The sequence below is a fragment of the Ochlerotatus camptorhynchus genome, unplaced genomic scaffold, assembly GCF_037179485.1.
Source record: "Ochlerotatus camptorhynchus isolate MF236.1 unplaced genomic scaffold, CSIRO-AGI_Acam_v1.1 ptg000503l, whole genome shotgun sequence".
Classification (NCBI taxonomy): Eukaryota; Metazoa; Arthropoda; class Insecta; order Diptera; family Culicidae; genus Ochlerotatus; species Ochlerotatus camptorhynchus.
The window spans coordinates 4,237,550-4,259,384 of NW_027040988.1; positions in this window are offsets into that span (position 1 = coordinate 4,237,550).

The window sequence follows — 21,835 nt, forward strand, 5'->3', positions numbered from 1 at the left end:
ATAGGCTCTTATAGGTGCTGAACAAGCAAACCGGTTCGTCAAATTCACGATTGCAGAATAAGAAACCGTGTCGTGCCATTCTACCCTAACGGGTTCATTTTGGACTGTCTTCCACTACAAGGCTTCCAGAGTGCATAGAAAACAAATGTTCTTATCTTTATTCAACTCACTCAAGCTTCTGACATTCACATCACACTCTAACCATATTGCATTGGCACCGCAACGATCCTGACCTATATTTCACTCCACCACCGACCTCAAGTAGTACCTCACTACTCTATAATAAAACTGTCGCCAGTGCCTATAGGTAGGGTACATGGGGTAAAATATATTCACATTTTGCCAATTTTAAATACCTTCCCAAAACATTTTCGCGAATTTATCTAACAGTTGAAACATTGAACTAGCAATGCTGATTCACAGATCTTCGAAAAATGAGTATTTAACGAATTTTTTAATTTCAAAAGGTCATTTTACCCCAGAAGCTTTCAGCTGAGAAGCGCGCAAATAGTTTGTGTAAATTTTACATAGGAATAAATTGATTCGTTCGCACTCCGGAGAGAGTCGATGAACTGCGACGTGTCGAACGTGCAAAGAAGTACTGAAAAGGTTCGTCCAAAAATGTCGATCACAGAAAAGGACCATCTTAAGACTTGAGCTTGATTGCGTTGGTTTTGTCAGAAATTTAAATAGGTGTTGCAAGCAAGCTCCAGATAATGCCAAAACAGGTTTGCCGAATGCTGTTGGTGAATGACTGACTGATGGCGTAAAGTTGGCAATTTACACATGGTCGGTGATAAGTTGGTCAATGAAATCACTTAAGCTGGTTCCATGCTGCGATTTGTTGTTCACTCTCCAGAGTGGTTCTCTGTTCAAATTGTCGTGTGTAATAATCAAATAATAAATATATGTTTGGAGCGGTGTTGACAGTTTTTACTCATCTTTTGTGTAAATGTTGACAATGACTACAAAGCAAAAAAAACGTAAATTGGTCAGACGCAATTCATGCCGCTGTATCAAATATCGACGAAATTGCAAAAACTGGTACATTACAACGGTGATTGCAAATTTGTTCGCAAAAACTGTGTACGTTGTACAGAGTAAGATAGTAATGACCCGATTATGTCGACCAGGGGGAGGGGGGGAATTATCGAAATATAGAAGTCTGATGAGCAGGGGGTTCATCAGACTTCTATATTTCAATTAGGGGAAATGCAGGTTATGTCGGCCTACATGTCCCTAATTTGGGCCCATCGCTAAAAGTCTGCTATTTATCAATTTTATCTAGATGACGGTACTTATGGATATTTTTGGTCGCTATTGAAAATTTAGTCGATTGCTGAATTTATGTATGGGCCCAAATTAGGGACATGTAGGCCGACATTACCTACATTTCCCCTATTTCACATAACTTTAATTCCAAATCTTTCTCATTGATCTTCAAGATGAATGTTTATGTTAAATGACAAGCGATCGATGCAATGCATAGTAACCTGGACTATATATTAAGATCGTGGTAGGCCAATTTTTGTTGTTCTCTGTAATCCAAGCTACCGTTTAATAAAGACGTGTTAACTTTGATCTGCCTATTTTATTAGGTTGTGTGCCCAGTACAGTACAAAAAAAAATCTAAAAGTTTCGTTCCGTTAGTTCGCGAAAATGGGTGAAGAAAACCCTAATAAAAAATAACCATACACGAACGATGACCCAAATGATTGAACTACTCCATAAATGGTTTGGATGATACCCCGAACACGTCGTTAAGCAAATTAACCATAACATTTTTATTAGGGAAGTTGTGGCTGTTCGATAGAACTAACTTCGCAAACTGGAAGTTTCGAGTTGAGATTCTGATGCACGGAGAAACGAAACAACTTAAAATTAAGTCTTTTTTACTCATCTTGACACCTAAGTGAAACCAGTCAAAATTGAGTTCTTTGAGAAGAATTCAAATTTGAGTATTTTGCAAAGACTTCGTTTTGAGTAGAATTTAACTGTTTCAGGAAGAGTAAATGTTGGATAAAAACTACACAAAACCGGGTTTTCATTATAGAAAATTTAGTTGAAAAGGGGATTTTTCAGTTGTTTTCTATATTTGTGAAGAGTACTAAAAATCAATGTTATGATCGGCTTTATTTATCTTTATTACAATAAAATCTATCCACATATTGTCCCTGAATAAGCAATAAATCATAACCTACTAAATCCATCGTGTTGAGTTGGTTGACCGGGTAAAATTCCAAACTTGACCATTTTCGTTGGATGCACGGTTGGCTCCCGATACCGGCTGGTACACTCGAGGAAACGTAACAGACCCATAAATTCAGCCTAAATGATCAGTATTTGTGGAAAAAAAAAAAATAAAAAAAGAAACAAAAATTAATCATCCTGAAAACTGGATCGAAAAAATAAAATGTCATTACCTTCATTGATCCGCTGCCTTCGGATGCTGGTTATATTCCTAACAGTGGAGTCATCGGTGGCTGGTGGTGGCAATTTTGCCCACAATATACGTTTTTGACCGCACCTAAAAAAGAATTATGTTTAATTCAAGGATAATTACTGCCACTTTCCGGAAAATCTATCACGTACTGTTTAGTAGAACTATGTAGAACTTACCTTTTTCCTCTCCGGAACAGTAAACTATCATAACGTACCATAACGTGAAATTAACTAGTTGTGGTACGCAACTCCGATGTTAAAATTCGGAACGGGTAAAATTTTGTTTTCGGCAGGAAACATAGCCGAAATAAAATTGGCGCTCGTCGCGATTTTTCATCCAAAATGAACACTTTATTTTGGATACTTTCAAAGTAAAGGTAACTATTTTGGTTATACTGCAAGATTAAGTTAAAAGAGCTCACCAATGAGAACAGAAATGTATCCAAAACAGTAGTGTTAGAGAAATACTTATTTTTAAGTACTTTCAATCTCGATTTTGAGTTGTTTCGTTTCTCCGTGGGGAGAACAAAAGTTTGTTGGACTGTCTGGAGAAGTCCATCGAAGACGAGGAGTACGCGAGGGAGATCCAAGTGGACGCATCGCCAGAGACTGGAAGTGCACACGGCGAATGAGAACGACTTAAATTTGAGTTTAGTTCACTCATAATCGCCAAAAGTGCAGTAACTCAGCGATGAGTAAAATTTGTCTCATGGTTTCCTGTGGAAAACCTAAAAAATCTGCCGGAAAATGAGAAAATTGACGAAAATTTTATTCAGTCTCGGAGTAGTACCAATAGACTGAGTGAATCCAATCTTTACTTTTCTCAAATTTGGGAATTTTTTCCTGGAAAATCTTGGAAAAACCTGGGAAAACATGAGGCAAATTAACTCATCGCTGAGTTCCTGCACTTTTGGCGATTATGAGTGAACTAAACTCAAATTTGAGTCGTTCTCATTCGCCGTGCACAAATTTGCTCATCCATCGAATAGCAGAGGATCAACTAGATTACGTGAAAGACAAACGGACGACGAAAGAAGCTTGGGACACTTTGAAGAAAGCATTTCCGGAGTGATTTGAGATTTGGGCGTAATTGCTTTTGTAAACAAACGCGCCAATCACCGATTTCTCACGAATAAAAACTCAATCTCATAAACATACTGTACCAAACGACAGAGTACCCGAGCAAAGACGGTTAACAAAATGAAAGCAAATCGATATTAAAGTTTGCAGTTCTTATCATAATGAAAACTCATTTTGATTTCAATTGTCGCGACATAAGTCTGATATCATATTGTGCTTTCATTAAGCAGTAAAAACTTTTTAAATGAAAGCAACTTAACTTGAGTTTTGCTGTTAACGTCTTGTTTAAAATTTAATTTTAGTTCATATGTCGTTTATGTCTAATGATTATTTTTTATTTGTTTTGGGGGGAGGTAGCTCATCGATTCTTCCGGTTCGCCTCCTAGCATCGTGCTATAAGGTACCAGGCGATAACCAGGGTAGTTGATCGATAGCCCGATGACGTCATTTCGTTGGTGTCTGCAATGGGAAATTCTCATAGCAGGCGTTGACGATGGGACGTTGTCGAGTTGTTGAATAGCAACTATCGTGGTAACTCACCGATTACCTGTCGATCTGCCAAATTTGGAAAGACGTCTGCATTGAATTGTCTCATATAATAATATTCCGCCCACTATATCACAAGAAATTACGAGTAGCTTAGTGGAATGGAGATAAATTAATCATTGGGTACAGGACCAAGTCTCCCCTGGGTGGTGCCAGAAGATGAGCGCAATAGAATCATCAAGTTGCCATAAGGCACGGAATGAGACTTTTGCATGGCTGGGTAGTCAAAGTCTTCCATTCGTTAGTCATTTCAGGTGGATTAGAACAGATTTAGGTTTAGGGTGGGCGTTGGCCAGATTTGGATTTTTCAGATGTAATCCTAAATAGGACCTACATTATTTAATACACTAGTAACCTCAACTTCTGTCACAATGCACAGTGGTACAGAATGCAGATTTAGCTGGAATGATATGTTTTGAGCCTGAAATTGAAGCTTTAGACTAAAAGTCTCTTGTACAAAGTTGTTCCTTATAGTTAGGCCCTCATTTTTATGATAATGAATTCTAGGGTGGTTCCTATTACCATTAAAATCAAAAATGTAACTTTTTTTTTGAATAAATTAAGGTATACATTCTACGGTAAAGTTATAGCTGAGCTAATTTCAAGCAACTTTGTAGAAAATAACTTTTTTGTATCTCTTAAATTGGCCGATTTAGAGCTATTTTCTTGAATTGAGTTAGGGTGACTCTTAAAAAAACAGTTTTTTTGCTCTGTTTTTTCTTATTTCGAATTTCTTAGCAAAGGTGTCTTCAGATAACTTTTAGATCTTAAAAAGGCGCATCAAGAGTTATTGACGTTTTTATACTAAAAATATGCACTTTTCAAATGTTAATATCTCTGGTTGGGGCAAACAAAAAAAAAAGTTTTTTTGCAGCATTTGAAAGGGCGTATGTTATTCTCAATAATATGAAAAAATTGGAGATATGTTATTTTTTTAAACTCGTATAAAATCAATTTGAATTTATTCATATTTTTTACTATATTTTCAGCTATAACTTTGCCAAACAATGTATACCTTAATTTATTCAAACAAAAAAGTTAGATTTTTGATTTTAATGATAATACGAACGACCCTAGTATTCATTGTCATAAAAATGAGGGCCCAACTATAAGGAACAACTTTGTAGAAGAGACTTTTAGTCTAAAGTTTCAATTTCAGGCTCAAAACATATCATTCCAGCTAAATCTGCATTCTGGACCACTGTGCAATATTTCATTGTGACTAATCAACACTCAATGGGTAAAATATCAAATTTGCGGTTAATTTGAAAAAAGAGAACTTGGATTGTAGAGCGCACTGCCCACTGGGCGATTCTGAAGCCTGACCAAGTGAGTGGGCTACGGGTTTATTTGATTGTACGTCATTTCCAAGTTATATATAGATACATTCATACCATTGGCATTTTGTATTTGAGATCAGACAGAGACAGGATGCGGAGGGCCCGCTTAGGGGGAGCGTAACCCATGTCATAGCTTCCATTTATTAAATAGTTCAGATAGGCTGGAAATGATAGGTTCATGGTGTGAAAATATCACAAGAAATTGCGAGTAGCTGAGTGGAATGGAGATAAATTAATCATTGGGTACAGGACCAAGTCTCCCCTGGGTGGTGCTAGAAGATTGCCATAAGGCACGGAATGAGACTGTTGCATGGCTGGGTAGTCAAAGTCTTCCATTCGTTAGTCATTTCAGGTGGATTAGAACAGATTTAGGTTTAGGGTGGGCGTTGGCCAGATTTGGATTTTTCAGATGTAATCCTAAATAGGACCTACATTATTTAATACACTAGTAACCTCAACTTCTGTCACAATGCACAGTGGTACAGAATGCAGATTTAGCTGGAATGATATGTTTTGAGCCTGAAATTGAAGCTTTAGACTAAAAGTCTCTTGTACAAAGTTGTTCCTTATAGTTAGGCCCTCATTTTTATGATAATGAATTCTAGGGTGGTTCCTATTACCATTAAAATCAAAAATCTAACTTTTTTTTTGAATAAATTAAAGTATACATTGTTTGGCAAAGTTATAGCTGAGCTAATTTCAAGCAACTTTGTTGAAAATAACTTTTTTGTATCTCTTAAATTGGCCGATTTAGAGCTATTTTCTTGAATTGAGTTAGGGTGACTCTTAAAAAAACAGTTTTTTTGCTCTGTTTTTTCTTATTTCGAATTTCTTAGCAAAGGTGTCTTCAGATAACTTTTAGATCTTAAAAAGGCGCATCAAGAGTTATTGACGTTTTTATACTAAAAATATGCACTTTTCAAATGTTAATATCTCTGGTTGGGGCAAACAAAAAAAAAAGTTTTTTTGCAGCATTTGAAAGGGCGTATGTTATTCTCAATAATATGAAAAAATTGGAGATATGTTATTTTTTTAAACTCGTATAAAATCAATTTGAATTTATTCATATTTTTTACTATATTTTCAGCTATAACTTTGCCAAACAATGTATACCTTAATTTATTCAAACAAAAAAGTTAGATTTTTGATTTTAATGATAATACGAACGACCCTAGTATTCATTGTCATAAAAATGAGGGCCCAACTATAAGGAACAACTTTGTAGAAAAGACTTTTAGTCTAAAGTTTCAATTTCAGGCTCAAAACATATCATTCCAGCTAAATCTGCATTCTGGACCACTGTGCAATATTTCATTGTGACTAATCAACACTCAATGGGTAAAATATCAAATTTGCGGTTAATTTGAAAAAAGAGAACTTGGATTGTAGAGCGCACTGCCCACTGGGCGATTCTGAAGCCTGACCAAGTGAGTGGGCTACGGGTTTATTTGATTGTACGTCATTTCCAAGTTATATATAGATACATTCATACCATTGGCATTTTGTATTTGAGATCAGACAGAGACAGGATGCGGAGGGCCCGCTTAGGGGGAGCGTAACCCATGTCATAGCTTCCATTTATTAAATAGTTCAGATAGGCTGGAAATGGTGTGAAAATATCACAAGAAATTGCGAGTAGCTGAGTGGAATGGAGATAAATTAATCATTGGGTACAGGACCAAGTCTCCCCTGGGTGGTGCTAGAAGATTGCCATAAGGCACGGAATGAGACTGTTGCATGGCTGGGTAGTCAAAGTCTTCCATTCGTTAGTCATTTCAGGTGGATTAGAACAGATTTAGGTTTAGGGTGGGCGTTGGCCAGATTTGGATTTTTCAGATGTAATCCTAAATAGGACCTACATTATTTAATACACTAGTAACCTCAACTTCTGTCACAATGCACAGTGGTACAGAATGCAGATTTAGCTGGAATGATATGTTTTGAGCCTGAAATTGAAGCTTTAGACTAAAAGTCTCTTGTACAAAGTTGTTCCTTATAGTTAGGCCCTCATTTTTATGATAATGAATTCTAGGGTGGTTCCTATTACCATTAAAATCAAAAATCTAACTTTTTTTTTGAATAAATTAAAGTATACATTGTTTGGCAAAGTTATAGCTGAGCTAATTTCAAGCAACTTTGTAGAAAATAACTTTTTTGTATCTCTTAAATTGGCCGATTTAGAGCTATTTTCTTGAATTGAGTTAGGGTGACTCTTAAAAAAACAGTTTTTTTGCTCTGTTTTTTCTTATTTCGAATTTCTTAGCAAAGGTGTCTTCAGATAACTTTTAGATCTTAAAAAGGCGCATCAAGAGTTATTGACGTTTTTATACTAAAAATATGCACTTTTCAAATGTTAATATCTCTGGTTGGGGCAAACAAAAAAAAAAGTTTTTTTGCAGCATTTGAAAGGGCGTATGTTATTCTCAATAATATGAAAAAATTGGAGATATGTTATTTTTTTAAACTCGTATAAAATCAATTTGAATTTATTCATATTTTTTACTATATTTTCAGCTATAACTTTGCCAAACAATGTATACCTTAATTTATTCAAACAAAAAAGTTAGATTTTTGATTTTAATGATAATACGAACGACCCTAGTATTCATTGTCATAAAAATGAGGGCCCAACTATAAGGAACAACTTTGTAGAAGAGACTTTTAGTCTAAAGTTTCAATTTCAGGCTCAAAACATATCATTCCAGCTAAATCTGCATTCTGGACCACTGTGCAATATTTCATTGTGACTAATCAACACTCAATGGGTAAAATATCAAATTTGCGGTTAATTTGAAAAAAGAGAACTTGGATTGTAGAGCGCACTGCCCACTGGGCGATTCTGAAGCCTGACCAAGTGAGTGGGCTACGGGTTTATTTGATTGTACGTCATTTCCAAGTTATATATAGATACATTCATACCATTGGCATTTTGTATTTGAGATCAGACAGAGACAGGATGCGGAGGGCCCGCTTAGGGGGAGCGTAACCCATGTCATAGCTTCCATTTATTAAATAGTTCAGATAGGCTGGAAATGATAGGTTCATGGTGTGAAAATATCACAAGAAATTGCGAGTAGCTGAGTGGAATGGAGATAAATTAATCATTGGGTACAGGACCAAGTCTCCCCTGGGTGGTGCTAGAAGATTGCCATAAGGCACGGAATGAGACTGTTGCATGGCTGGGTAGTCAAAGTCTTCCATTCGTTAGTCATTTCAGGTGGATTAGAACAGATTTAGGTTTAGGGTGGGCGTTGGCCAGATTTGGATTTTTCAGATGTAATCCTAAATAGGACCTACATTATTTAATACACTAGTAACCTCAACTTCTGTCACAATGCACAGTGGTACAGAATGCAGATTTAGCTGGAATGATATGTTTTGAGCCTGAAATTGAAGCTTTAGACTAAAAGTCTCTTGTACAAAGTTGTTCCTTATAGTTAGGCCCTCATTTTTATGATAATGAATTCTAGGGTGGTTCCTATTACCATTAAAATCAAAAATCTAACTTTTTTTTTGAATAAATTAAAGTATACATTGTTTGGCAAAGTTATAGCTGAGCTAATTTCAAGCAACTTTGTTGAAAATAACTTTTTTGTATCTCTTAAATTGGCCGATTTAGAGCTATTTTCTTGAATTGAGTTAGGGTGACTCTTAAAAAAACAGTTTTTTTGCTCTGTTTTTTCTTATTTCGAATTTCTTAGCAAAGGTGTCTTCAGATAACTTTTAGATCTTAAAAAGGCGCATCAAGAGTTATTGACGTTTTTATACTAAAAATATGCACTTTTCAAATGTTAATATCTCTGGTTGGGGCAAACAAAAAAAAAAGTTTTTTTGCAGCATTTGAAAGGGCGTATGTTATTCTCAATAATATGAAAAAATTGGAGATATGTTATTTTTTTAAACTCGTATAAAATCAATTTGAATTTATTCATATTTTTTACTATATTTTCAGCTATAACTTTGCCAAACAATGTATACCTTAATTTATTCAAACAAAAAAGTTAGATTTTTGATTTTAATGATAATACGAACGACCCTAGTATTCATTGTCATAAAAATGAGGGCCCAACTATAAGGAACAACTTTGTAGAAGAGACTTTTAGTCTAAAGTTTCAATTTCAGGCTCAAAACATATCATTCCAGCTAAATCTGCATTCTGGACCACTGTGCAATATTTCATTGTGACTAATCAACACTCAATGGGTAAAATATCAAATTTGCGGTTAATTTGAAAAAAGAGAACTTGGATTGTAGAGCGCACTGCCCACTGGGCGATTCTGAAGCCTGACCAAGTGAGTGGGCTACGGGTTTATTTGATTGTACGTCATTTCCAAGTTATATATAGATACATTCATACCATTGGCATTTTGTATTTGAGATAAGACAGAGACAGGATGCGGAGGGCCCGCTTAGGGGGAGCGTAACCCATGTTATAGCTTCCATTTATTAAATAGTTCAGATAGGCTGGAAATGATAGGTTCATGGTGAGAAAATGTACCATATGGTGCCCGTTCACTTATCAAAATTAGATTCAAATCGTCAGGCCCTGTCCTGGAATAAGGGGATTGACGATGATTTGTCAAGTTTCATTTTGCATTTGCATATAATTGTAAGTTTAGGTTTGCTTTTGTAATTGTAAGATAGATGGTTTGCCTCAGTTGAAACATTGAGTTGTGTAAACTTGACGAATCATACCTCTAAAATAGTAGTAGTTACCGTGCCGCATTATCTATAACAACCACTGCCTGCAACTAATGTTGGAAGGGTCGGCAGGGCTGATTACGGATCAAAACTAACATAACTCTAACACTGAAATGATCCCGAAACTAACGCTCATTCATTGCACTTTGAGTCATAAAGTAGTTTTATTTATTTTCCTACTAATCTATCTACACACTTAGTTTTTTCTACCGAGCTCGGCTGTGCGGGTCTCGGCGGGGAGAGTTTCGCTGAGATCTCGGCGGAAGTGACATTTGATTGCTGAGTCTAGGATAATGCCTGCCTTCGTTTCTTTTCTTTGTTATCTACTTTATCCCCTTTTTATTTTTCTGCTCTTCTTTCCTCTTCTCTTCTTTTGTTTTGTTTGTTTAAATATAACTAATACTAATACCTCCTTGTTTTCTCTCTAATTTGTCTACTATGTCCCACCATCACGATGAGAGATGAGCTACCGTACAAGGTGCACGCTCATATTACTTACCAATCAGGCTAAGGCCTTGTTGTCCTCTGCTGTCCGAAGAAGTCGTCTCCACTCTACTCGATCCATGGCCACAGTTCGCCAGCTTCGTAGTCTGCGAAGGGTCCGCAGGTCACCTTCTACTTGGTCGATCCACCTTGCCCGCTGCGCGCCTCTTCTTCTTGTTCCTGTTGGGTCGCTTTCTAGAACCATTTTCACTGGGTCGTCGTGCGGCATTCTTACGACGTGCCCAGCCCACCGTAGTCGCCCAATTTTTGCAATGTGGACGATGGATGGTTCTCCCAGCAGCTGGTGCAATTCGTGGTTCATTTGCCTCCTCCACGTTCCGTCATCCATCTGCACTCCACCGTAGATGGTACGCAACACCTTACGTTCGAAAACACCAAGGGCGCGTTGGTCCTCCACGAGCATAGTCCAGGTCTCGTGGCCGTAAAGGACCACCGGTCTAATCAGCGTCTTATAGACAGTCAACTTCGTGCGGCGGCGAATTTTATTCGACCGGAGCGTCCTCCGGAGTCCAAAGTAGGCACGATTCCCTGCCATAATGCGTCTTTGAATTTCTCTGCTGGTATCATTTTCGGCGGTCACCAGTGAGCCCAAATACACGAACTCATCGACCACCTCGATTTCGTCACCGTCAATCTGAACTCGGGGTGGGAGGCTAACATTGTCTTCCCTAGAACCTCTTGCTTTCATGTATTTTGTCTTTGATGCGTTGATGGCAAGTCCAATCCGTCTAGCTTCAGCCTTCAGTCTGATGTACGTTTCCGCAATCATCTCAAAGTTCCGTGCCATAATGTCAATGTCATCGGCGAAACCAAGGAGCTGGATGGACTTCCCGAATATCGTGCCACTCGTGTCTATCCCAGCTCTTCTGATCACACCTTCTAACGCGATGTTGAACAGCAGACACGAAAGTCCATCACCCTGCCGTAACCCCCTTCGAGATTCAAAGGGACTCGAGAGTGTCCCCGATACTCGAACAACGCACATCACTCGATCCATCGTCGCCTTGACCAATCGCGTCAGTTTATCCGGAAATCCGTACTCGTGCATAATCTGCCATAGCTGATCTCGATCGATTGTGTCGTATGCGGATTTGAAATCGATGAACAAATGATGTGTGGGCACGTTGTATTCGCGGCATTTCTGCAGAACCTGCCGAATCGCGAAAATTTGGTCCGTGGTAGCGCGGGCACCCATGAATCCCGCCTGGTATTGCCCCACGAACTCTCTTGCATATGGTGACAGAAGGCGGCATAGAATTTGGGAGAGTACTTTGTAGGCGGCGCTCAGCAGTGTGATCGCGGTAGTTGCAGCAATCCAACTTATCGCCCTTTTTGTAGATTGGGCATACGACTCCTTCCATCCACTCCTCCGGTAATATCTCCTCCTCCCAAATCTTGGCAATTGCCCAGTGCAGCGCTCTAGCCAGTGTTTCACCACCGTATTTTAATAGCTCACTTGGTAGTTGATCTACACCAGTTGCTTTGTTGTTCTTCAGCCGACCGATCTCCTCCTCAACTTCTTGAAGATCAGGGGCCGGTGGCCTTCCGTCTTCTGCACGTGCTCCAAGGTCTGTTGCCGTGCCACCTTCATTTTCTGCTGCTTCACCGTTGAGGTGCTCGTCATAGTACTGCTTCCACCTCTCAATCACCTCACACTCGTTCGTGAGAAGGTTACCGTCCAAGTCCTTGCACATATCGGCTTGCGGCACGTAGCCTTTGCGCGAACTATTTAGCTTCTCGTAGAACTTCCGTGTGTCGTTTACGCGGTACAGATTTTCCATCGCCTCGCGATCTCGGTCTTCCTGCTGACGCTTCTTCCTTCGGAAAACCGAGTTTTGTCTGTTCCGCGCTTGTCTGTATCGCTCCACATTCAATCTCGTGCGGTGTTGCAGCATTCTCGCCCGTGCTGCATTCTTCTCCTCTACTAACAGTTTGCATTCGCCGTCAAACCAGTCATTTCTTCGGTCCGGGATTGCAGTACCTAGTGCCGCTGCAGCAGTACTACCTATGGCTGAACGGATGTCCCTCCAACCATCTTCAAGAGAAGCTGCGCCAAGCTGCTCTTCCGTGGGTAGTGCAACTTCCAGCTGGTGCGCGTAGTCCTGGGCAACTCCGGTGTCCCGTAGTTGCTCAATGTTGGGTCGTGGCGTTCGACTTCGACGTGTGTTATGCACCGTCGAGAGTTTTGAGCGCATGCATACTGCAACTAGGTAGTGGTCCGAATCTATGTTCGCACTGCGGTACGTGCGGACGTTGATAATGTCGGAGAAGAATTTCCCGTCGATTAGAACGTGATCGATTTGGTTTTCTGTGTGTTGGTCAGGTGATCTCCAGGTGGCTTTGTGGATATCCTTGCGGGGGAAAACGGTACTTCGAACTACCATACCCCGGGAGGCTGCAAAGTTCACGCATCGTTGGCCGTTGTCGTTCGATACGGCATGCAGGCTGTTTGGCCCGATTGCCGGTCTATACATTGCCTCCCGTCCTACCTGAGCGTTCATGTCGCCGATGACGATTTTGACGTCCCGTTGCGAACAGCCGTCGTACACCTGCTCCAGCTGCGCATAGAACGCTTCTTTCTCGTCGTCGGGTCTCCCTTCGTGTGGGCAGTGCACGTTGATGATGCTGTAGTTGAAGAAACGGCCCTTAATCCTCAACTTGCACATTCTCGCGTTGATCGGCTGCCAACCAATCACGCGTTGGCGCATCTTACCCAGCACTACAAAGCCGGTTCCCAGCTCGTTGGTGGTGCCACAACTCTGGTAGAAAGTAGCCGCTCGATGCCCGCTTTTCCATACCTTTTGTCCCGTCCAGCAAAGTTCCTGCAGTGCTACGACTTCGAAGTTGCGTGGTTGAAGTTCGTCATAGATTAACCTATCGCAACCCGGGAAGCCGAGCGATTTGCAGTTCCATGTTCCGAGTTTCCAATCGTAGTCCTTATTTCGTCGCGTAGGTCTGTGCCGATTGTTCCGATCCGTATTTCTTTCTTCGGTATTTGCAACTTTGTTTTTTTTCCAGGGCGGCTTGTTGGGCCTGCCCCAACCCCCTGTCTCGCCGGGGGACCATCGTGCACAGCTCTGTTTAGAGTCCCACGCAGGCACTAGGACGGTGATCAGCCGCTCCTAACATGGAGAACAGACGCCGTTTTGAGCCGCACCTCCATGGTGAGCAGACGCTCAGGTTTGGTGAAGCATTTCCTCTATCACCGTACTATGGTTACCGCGCCAGTGTTCGCGTCGCACCTCTTCACTTTGCTATTGCCGGACTGGCAACATTGCCCAGGCTACGCCAACCAGCTGGGTCCATGTTTCAGCTGGCAGTCTTTTGTGATCATATGACTCGAGGAGGCGTGAAGTAGGAACTTGTGAGGACCAGGGCTAGGTATTCCGCTCCTTCCAGGTTGTCAACTCACCATTTTGTAGCCCATATACACTCCCAAAATAGTATGCCGCAAGTAAGTATATCACAGAGGCAACTAAAGATCCAGAAACAAAAACCGATAACGCTGAAGATAATGAGCTGTGGTGATTTATATGACTAGGTATAGGGTAGACGTACCAGTTATGGCTATACGTTCCCATTATGGTGTGTTCCAAATATGGCCTATGGAATTCCATAGGCCATAATTGGAACACACCATAATGGGAACGTATAGCCATAACTGGTACGTCTACCCTATAATATTATTTATTTATACTAACCTAAACACAACGTGGGGTGACCCAAATCCAAACGATCACTAACCAAAATAATAGACTTATCTTTTTTTCAGCAGGTATAATTTCGTATAGTTCTGTTTCTCTCTTTTCAGCAAAACAACAACAAAAAACCTCCGTAGCTCTTCTCCATTATTTTAATCTCCTACTATCCCCTACACGCAGGGAAATGAACATAAGAAAACCAAACTTCAAACATTATGAAAACTCAAAAAGGAAGGAAAAAAATCTTGCGCCACAGGTTTGAATTTCATAATGCGCTTTTTGAAATTTGGAAGAGTGTTTATTTGAAAAAAATCATAAGGAACGTTATAAAATTCAGACCGTTCAGACCCAAAATTCAAGATGGAAGTGGTTATCGAAGAGCAAGCGTTGCTGCAGAATTTCTTAAATGAAGTTCCTGCCGATTGTTTGACGTTTCTTAACGGTAAGTATACAATATTTATTAATTTGATTGTTAATATTTCATAACAAATCGATAGGAATCGGCTATAACACAACAGGATTGCTAACCATAACCGAAACGTACTTTAAAACCAGCCTTGAACCGTTTCCAAATTTTTGGGGAGCTGACCAATTGTGGCATTGGATTTTGGATTGGAGACGGCGAAACGTAAGTTATCTATTTTCTTCATTACTCGACATCTTCGTTAATTAATATTAATTTATATTTGCTATAGCATCTCGATAATTTAATTCTGCCTGAGCAGCAACCGGAAGGGGAAATTCCGTTGAAAAAAATCATTCTGGAGGAGGAACAGCAGGCAGACGGAGCTGACAAAGAAAATAGCAGCGAACAAAACAGTTCTCCGTTAAAGGTTTTTAACTGCAAACGTATTTATTAATACAGAATTAATTATGCTTATATTCAAACGCAGATTCAGTACGATGCGCACGGAAGTGGTGAAGGAAGCAGCAGTGCGAACAGTAAGGCGAACAATAACGAGATTTCTGGCATAAAAAAGGCTAAGAACCCATCGGTATCATTGGCAGAGGTTTGTTAGAAAATTATGAATTAATATTTTTAATTTTTCCTAAAAATATTTTTTTAGAGTAAATTTCACTATCTCACTCCAAATGTTTTTAAACACCTGCTTGCTGAATCCGTATTCGGCAAACAAGTTTTGAAGTGTGCTGAAATTCAACAACTGTCGCCGGCTGGCAAAAAATTCGTTGTCGACACTGTGGCTCGATACCACTTAACACAGGACAGAAAAACATCCGCCGAAGTATTGAACGAGTACAGCGACGTTATTGTTACTTTGTTTGTCAAAGAAGGAAAGGTAATAATTTTTAAATAGCATTGTTTTTATGCCACTGTAAATTTAACCCTCACGATCATGTTGGTCATCACGATGACATCTTTTTACAGGAAATATATTACATACCAAGCAAGGGACAAGCAAATCCAGGCGGAAAACTGTTTAATCGAATAAATTATATTAAACAATCAGAGAGACAGCGAGATCGTTCGGAAGCAAAGCATCTTCAACCAGAAACAGTTAAATCCGAAAATATCCTTCAACCGAACGTCATATCTGCATTATCCTGGCTGGAGGTGAACATATTTGCGTGGACAACAGTCCTTGATCAGTGGGAGATAAGTTTTCCTGGACGTCAGAAATGCTTGAGACATTTTGCAAAGGATTTTTTGTAAGGAAATATAGAGAAATTTCAATTTTTTAATTTGATATCATTATATAACTGATAGACTGATAAAAGAAACTAAAATTGAAATAAGTTTAAATTTATAATAAGACACAAATAGTAGTTTGTAGACTTGATAGAATGTAAGTTATTCAATGTAAATAATATGTAAAAATAAATAAAATATTTGTTTTGGAAACGAAAACTATTTTATTGAGCAACTAATCAAAAGATCGATAACAATTTTGTAAACAATGACTAGAATCGTCAATTTATCAAAACTGATAGTTCACCCACGCAAACTAACACCACACCATCAAGTAGGGCAAAGTTATCCCCACCTAATGGTGGTGTTTTTTTTTTTAGCGTAGATGCGCTAGCAGGATCGATAAATTTACGATTGTAGTAATTGTTTACAAAATTGATAACGGACTTTTGATTTTTTTTTTTTTTTTTTTTTGAGGATTCAGATCATTGTGAACAAATATAATTTTTATAGATTTGCATGCTGGATTACATAAAAATTCAATGAAAATGTCTTAAACTGATGTATACATTTTGAAATTATGCATTACGCTTTTCATTCGCTTGGTAACAAAATTCATAATGTATAATTGCATGTTTGTATGTTTCAATTTTCAAAATTCTTAATGTATGTATGTATGTAAGGTAGCCACCATCCCTTCAAAGATCTTGTCTTGTATGCAGCTCCACTTAATAGCAAGATCAATTTGAGCTACCGATCTGAATTCACAATATCGCTGTATGAAGGGCCAAAAACGGAGGTGCGGACCCGTAAGCAGAGACACTTACACGAAATCCACGGGAATTTAAGAATCTCCTTCCAACGATACGATCCAACAAATCAAATAACACAATTCGCAATACTTATTAAGCTTCCTACAGGATGGTTTATTAAGAAGGGCGCGTCAATCTCACTGAAACTGTTGGAGTAGAATTCACACCATCACAATCGAATCGGTAGGATAAAGAAAATGATAGTGTTTACTCCCTCCTAGACTCCGGTTGTCATACCACTCCATCGTCCAGTTTCAGGTCAAATGATACCCTGAAGCTCCCTCCCAACCCAGTATTTATTTATATGAAGTAAATATATGTAATGGAGAAATGAAATATATCCGAACATAACAATATGAAATAATGAAAATACATTTTATGTGGATAAAATAGCTGATATTCCGCAATGCAATTAATAAATATTTTACATATAATAAGATACAGCTTTATGTCTTCTCAGCTCACAGCATCAGGTGGATGTAACACTGAAATCTCAAGGTTATATTAAGCAAATATACATTTTTAGCTCGAATCATTCTTGATACTCTCCTTACAATAATGACAAAAGTGTAATGTTTAACTAACAAAACAAAAAATATAAAACGAATCTCATCTAAATGGTGTCATGCAGGACGAGAAATAACCTGTAAAATAAATATATTGCATATAATGTTATGCATTGTTGTCGCTTCCTCTGCTTCATCAGCTTAATTTTAATTTCGATGAGTAATGCGATACAAAATAAATTTATAAATATTGAAATAACTAGAATAATTGATATCGATAAGTCCAATGTTTCAGATATGTTTGGGATTTTTTTTCTGAATGGATGGATTATTCTTGTTAAATGTTAAAGTAAAAAATGTAATGTGTATAAAATATAAAGTGAAATACAATGTTTGATAATAAATAAGTATGACAATTTATTTGTGTTTGTTGTATTTTTGATTCATCTTCCCTTAACTCATTATATTTTAATGGTACTTATACATAAAAATTATACATGTGCCATAGATTGATACTGTGCTCCGTGTGACGTATGAATATTTGAATTAATGAAAGAAAAAAAAAGAAAAATCTAGTTTATCTATGATTGTAAATATTGAACACTCTACAAAACTATAGTGACATGTTTAGTTAATCTGTAATGCAATGGTTTTATTAAAGAATAATTAAAACTATCTCTGATGTAATGCGTTTTTTTCAGCTGTTGGTTAATATGTAAGCAACTATTTAATTAGTAAATTCTGTACTTATATAAATTCATATAATGTATAAGATATTAAATTATAATAATCTTGAATTAATTGGACTATCAGACAGGCTGTATACTACAAAAGAATTTAATAAGAATGTTATACTACTTATATTTAAACGTTGCATGAATATTACGCGCTTGATGCCCATGAAAATCATATAACAATTGGATCTTTTAAATATTGATGATCTGAAAAAAAAATAATTAAAATTCTGTTTGAAAACATAATAATATGAAGTATAAAATAAAATTAATTGATGTTACACTACATGCAGTATAATATCATTCCTTGAAAATACATTACACGAAGACTGTATATTTACTTCCAAGATCCCGGTGGATAAAAAATAATATAATGATATAAAATGTATAATATAAAGGAAGAAAATAATATCACAAAATAGTCAACTCTAATAATAAGGTTATAAAATAATATTATAGGATGTAATAAAAAAACATATTTGAAAAAGCATTCCTTGTATCCATTGCGTACTGACGGGAAATAACTACAAATAATTAGAAGTAAATTTGATGATATGTTCAGCGTCAGGCCTCCAACGATAAGCATGAATATAATCCCATTCCAGAGACGTCAGTAATGAAATGAGAAATATTGACCGCTTCTTCTAAAAACAAGTACTGTAATAAAACAATAAAAAAATTGTAACAAAATAAACTAATGTAAAAAAATAATGGTATCACTAATGAGAATAAATTACCTGAAATATACAAGCATGTCTAAAACAAATGTAATAAACGATAAAAACTACGTTATATGAACATACATTCGTGGCCCTTAAATCGGCACAACAGGCCAAAATACGAAAATCGGCCCATTGTGCCAATCCAATAGTAACACAATACATCAAATGTGACAAACAGGTGGTAAACTTTACGCGAACGTCAAATTTAAAAATACCTAAAACAAAATTCCACAGTAAAAAAAAAATGTGAGTTTTTTTTTATCTGATGATTAACTCTGTTGTTTTCCATTCACCTAAGCTAATTTTTATGGATGATGATGATGACATGGAGCTAACTGTAGCAAGATAACTGACCACAGACTGTGGACCATCCTCACTGCTCGACCTGATCAAGTCCAACAATCTCCAATTGCACTCCACCCGCCACTACATGTAAGGCCTATTTGGGTGGATCCATGGAATAAACGATAATCATCCATGGGATAAACGATAATCTCCCTCCAACAACAGGATCACACAACCGGCCATAAAACAGGCCTTCCAACAAAGTGACGTCAGTGGAGAGAAGAGCCCGCCCTCCCCTCACGAAACGCCACAAACAGGGAGTCGGCACCTCTACTCCCCCATCCACCTCGCCTCAATCGGGTGCCCTAGTGAACCCTACCGTACCCAGCATATAATGTTTCATATAATAATGGAATGAATGTTAAGAGAAAAATAAAGGAAAGATCTCACCCGATATGTTGCAAAGGGATCCATGACATCACGATGTTTTCGAAGAGCTCCCATAGATATGCTGCCACTACTTCTTCAACCGGTATTAAAAACAGCACTCTCGCCTTTCCTTCCTCACACAGCAGCGGAAACCCTCAAAAACCCCGAAACTCACACTAGCTGCTCCAACTGGAGGGATCTCAGCAGAGAAAAAATGGACTGCATCCACTTTCTATCACCAATCACTCGCGACACAATGGCTTTAGTTCGCCAGCACAGTCTGTAAAACGCAGCGCCAGCACCTCACCGGCAGAATAAACTTGCGAGTGACCGAAAACAAACGCCATGGCACCCTTCGATTGTATTACTGAAACACAACCTCAACACACAAACACGATGACGACAACGTTTAGCAAGTGCCTTTCGTCCGGGAGGCGGAACGCCAGCACACAGCAAGCGAAGGAGAAAAAAAAATGCACAGACAGCTCGAGTTGAACTGCTAATGTTGACAGACAAACGCGAACTTATTTTTTTTTTTTTTTTTAATTAGGGCGTGCTTATAAAAATTATGCCACACAGAAAATGAACAGCCTGTAGTTAAGCTGTGGAAACCGTAAAATCTGTTCGGAAAACTATGGCCCGAGTGCAATTTTACGTACGTTTCGATACGTAAACGAGAAATGCTAAGGTGAAATCCGTGGTTAGACTTTTTTCGCGTCCTTCAATTTTCAAAATTCTTAATGCATCATTATGAACTAAAATGTATTATTATGATTTTATTACCAAATCCTTAAGAAATACATACGAATTGATTTGCCCAAGAAATTTGATTTCATAATGTGTTGCATTGAACATCATGAAAATTTCTTGTGGCTAATTTTCAAAAGGTATTTTAATGAATATCTTATATGCATTTGCCTGCGTGTATAAATGTATCGGAAACTAGTGGGACTGTCTGTGCAAACAGAAACAGGCCTGCTAGTGGAAGAAGGTCGTTATGCTATACGGTCTAGCATAGGCCTACGGCCAGGTTTCAGTAGGTACACACTCGCTTAACGGCAGATTGGTTTACAGTGGTCGACCAGGGTGTGTGCTGATAAATTTCATACATCAGCTTGAATTACGTTGATCGATATTACATTTTTTTTTTGCTGTGCACTGAACCACCGGAGCCAGCAAAGTTCAACAATCCATCGTTGCTTATGCCTTTGTTGTCGTTTGGAAACAGTTTTGCGAGGTATGCGACGATTGTGCGTATTTCTCGCGTAACTGTTGAAAAGGGCCTATTTATAGCCTGAACAATACGTAAAGAGATAATTGAAGCATTGAGCGTCGCGTGAAAGTGGAACGTAGTTTTTAGTTTTCGGTTTTGAAAGATCGTCGGTTACAGTGGCCTGCTTACTGAGCAGAAAAACGCGGTCCCAGATCCTTCCATATCAAGGAGATTTATAGTAAAATCGCTTGTGTATCGTGTATTTTGCGAAACTCGTTGTTGTCGTTGGTTCCGGGTTTGAATGGATTCACAAATTTGAGTAACGGTATTATGTGATATGAGGGGCTCGGTGGCCTTAGAGCAACCGTTTTTGCTTACTGAGCAGAACATCATGAGTCTAATCTCAGGCCCATCCACATTCAAGATTCGTCAATCGTTTTATTTGTTAATACGACTACATGGTAATAACAGCAACTCGGTGATTAAAAAGGTGCTCGTCTGCCTAGTGGCAAACGTTTTTGCTTACTGAGCAGAAGACCGTGGGTTTAGTCCCAAGCTCCTTCGCGTTATATGATCGTTAGGACATCAATTCAGCTTATCGTTTACCAAAACGAACCCTGCTGCAAACCCAACCCTCTTATCCAACGTCCCAGTGATTCCTCGTGGAAGTGCAGAGGTGTTCTCGGCTTCCATCAAAGCGAGTGTCATGTCAACATAATCCTTCCCATTCCTTTTTTGACCTGTGTTCGGGCGCGACCGGCGCTGGTATTGCCTAACTTAATATCACCAGTTTTTACACATTGAGGATGATTGCTAGTCCCAAGCATCGTCTATTGGTTCTCTGTGTAATTACAGCTGATCTGGCAATAACAGAGTAGCAACCGTGGGCGGTCAATCAAGCTCAAGCTCAAGCTCAAGCAACTCGCGTTGATCAATATATTATACACATAGCAACCCTAGGGGTAAGACAGCTTTCAATCATGAGTAATTTTTGAGCAAATCTTGAGTAACTCTGAGTTACTCGCGTTGCTCAATAATGAATATCGTTGTCAAAATGAAAATTTGTATCGCAGCAACTCAGTTGCACAGGTTTCTCTCCGTATTTACAAATGTGTGATTCTGCTCAAGCAAAAATAAACAACAGAATAGTTCTTGATGATCTAGGAAGAAAG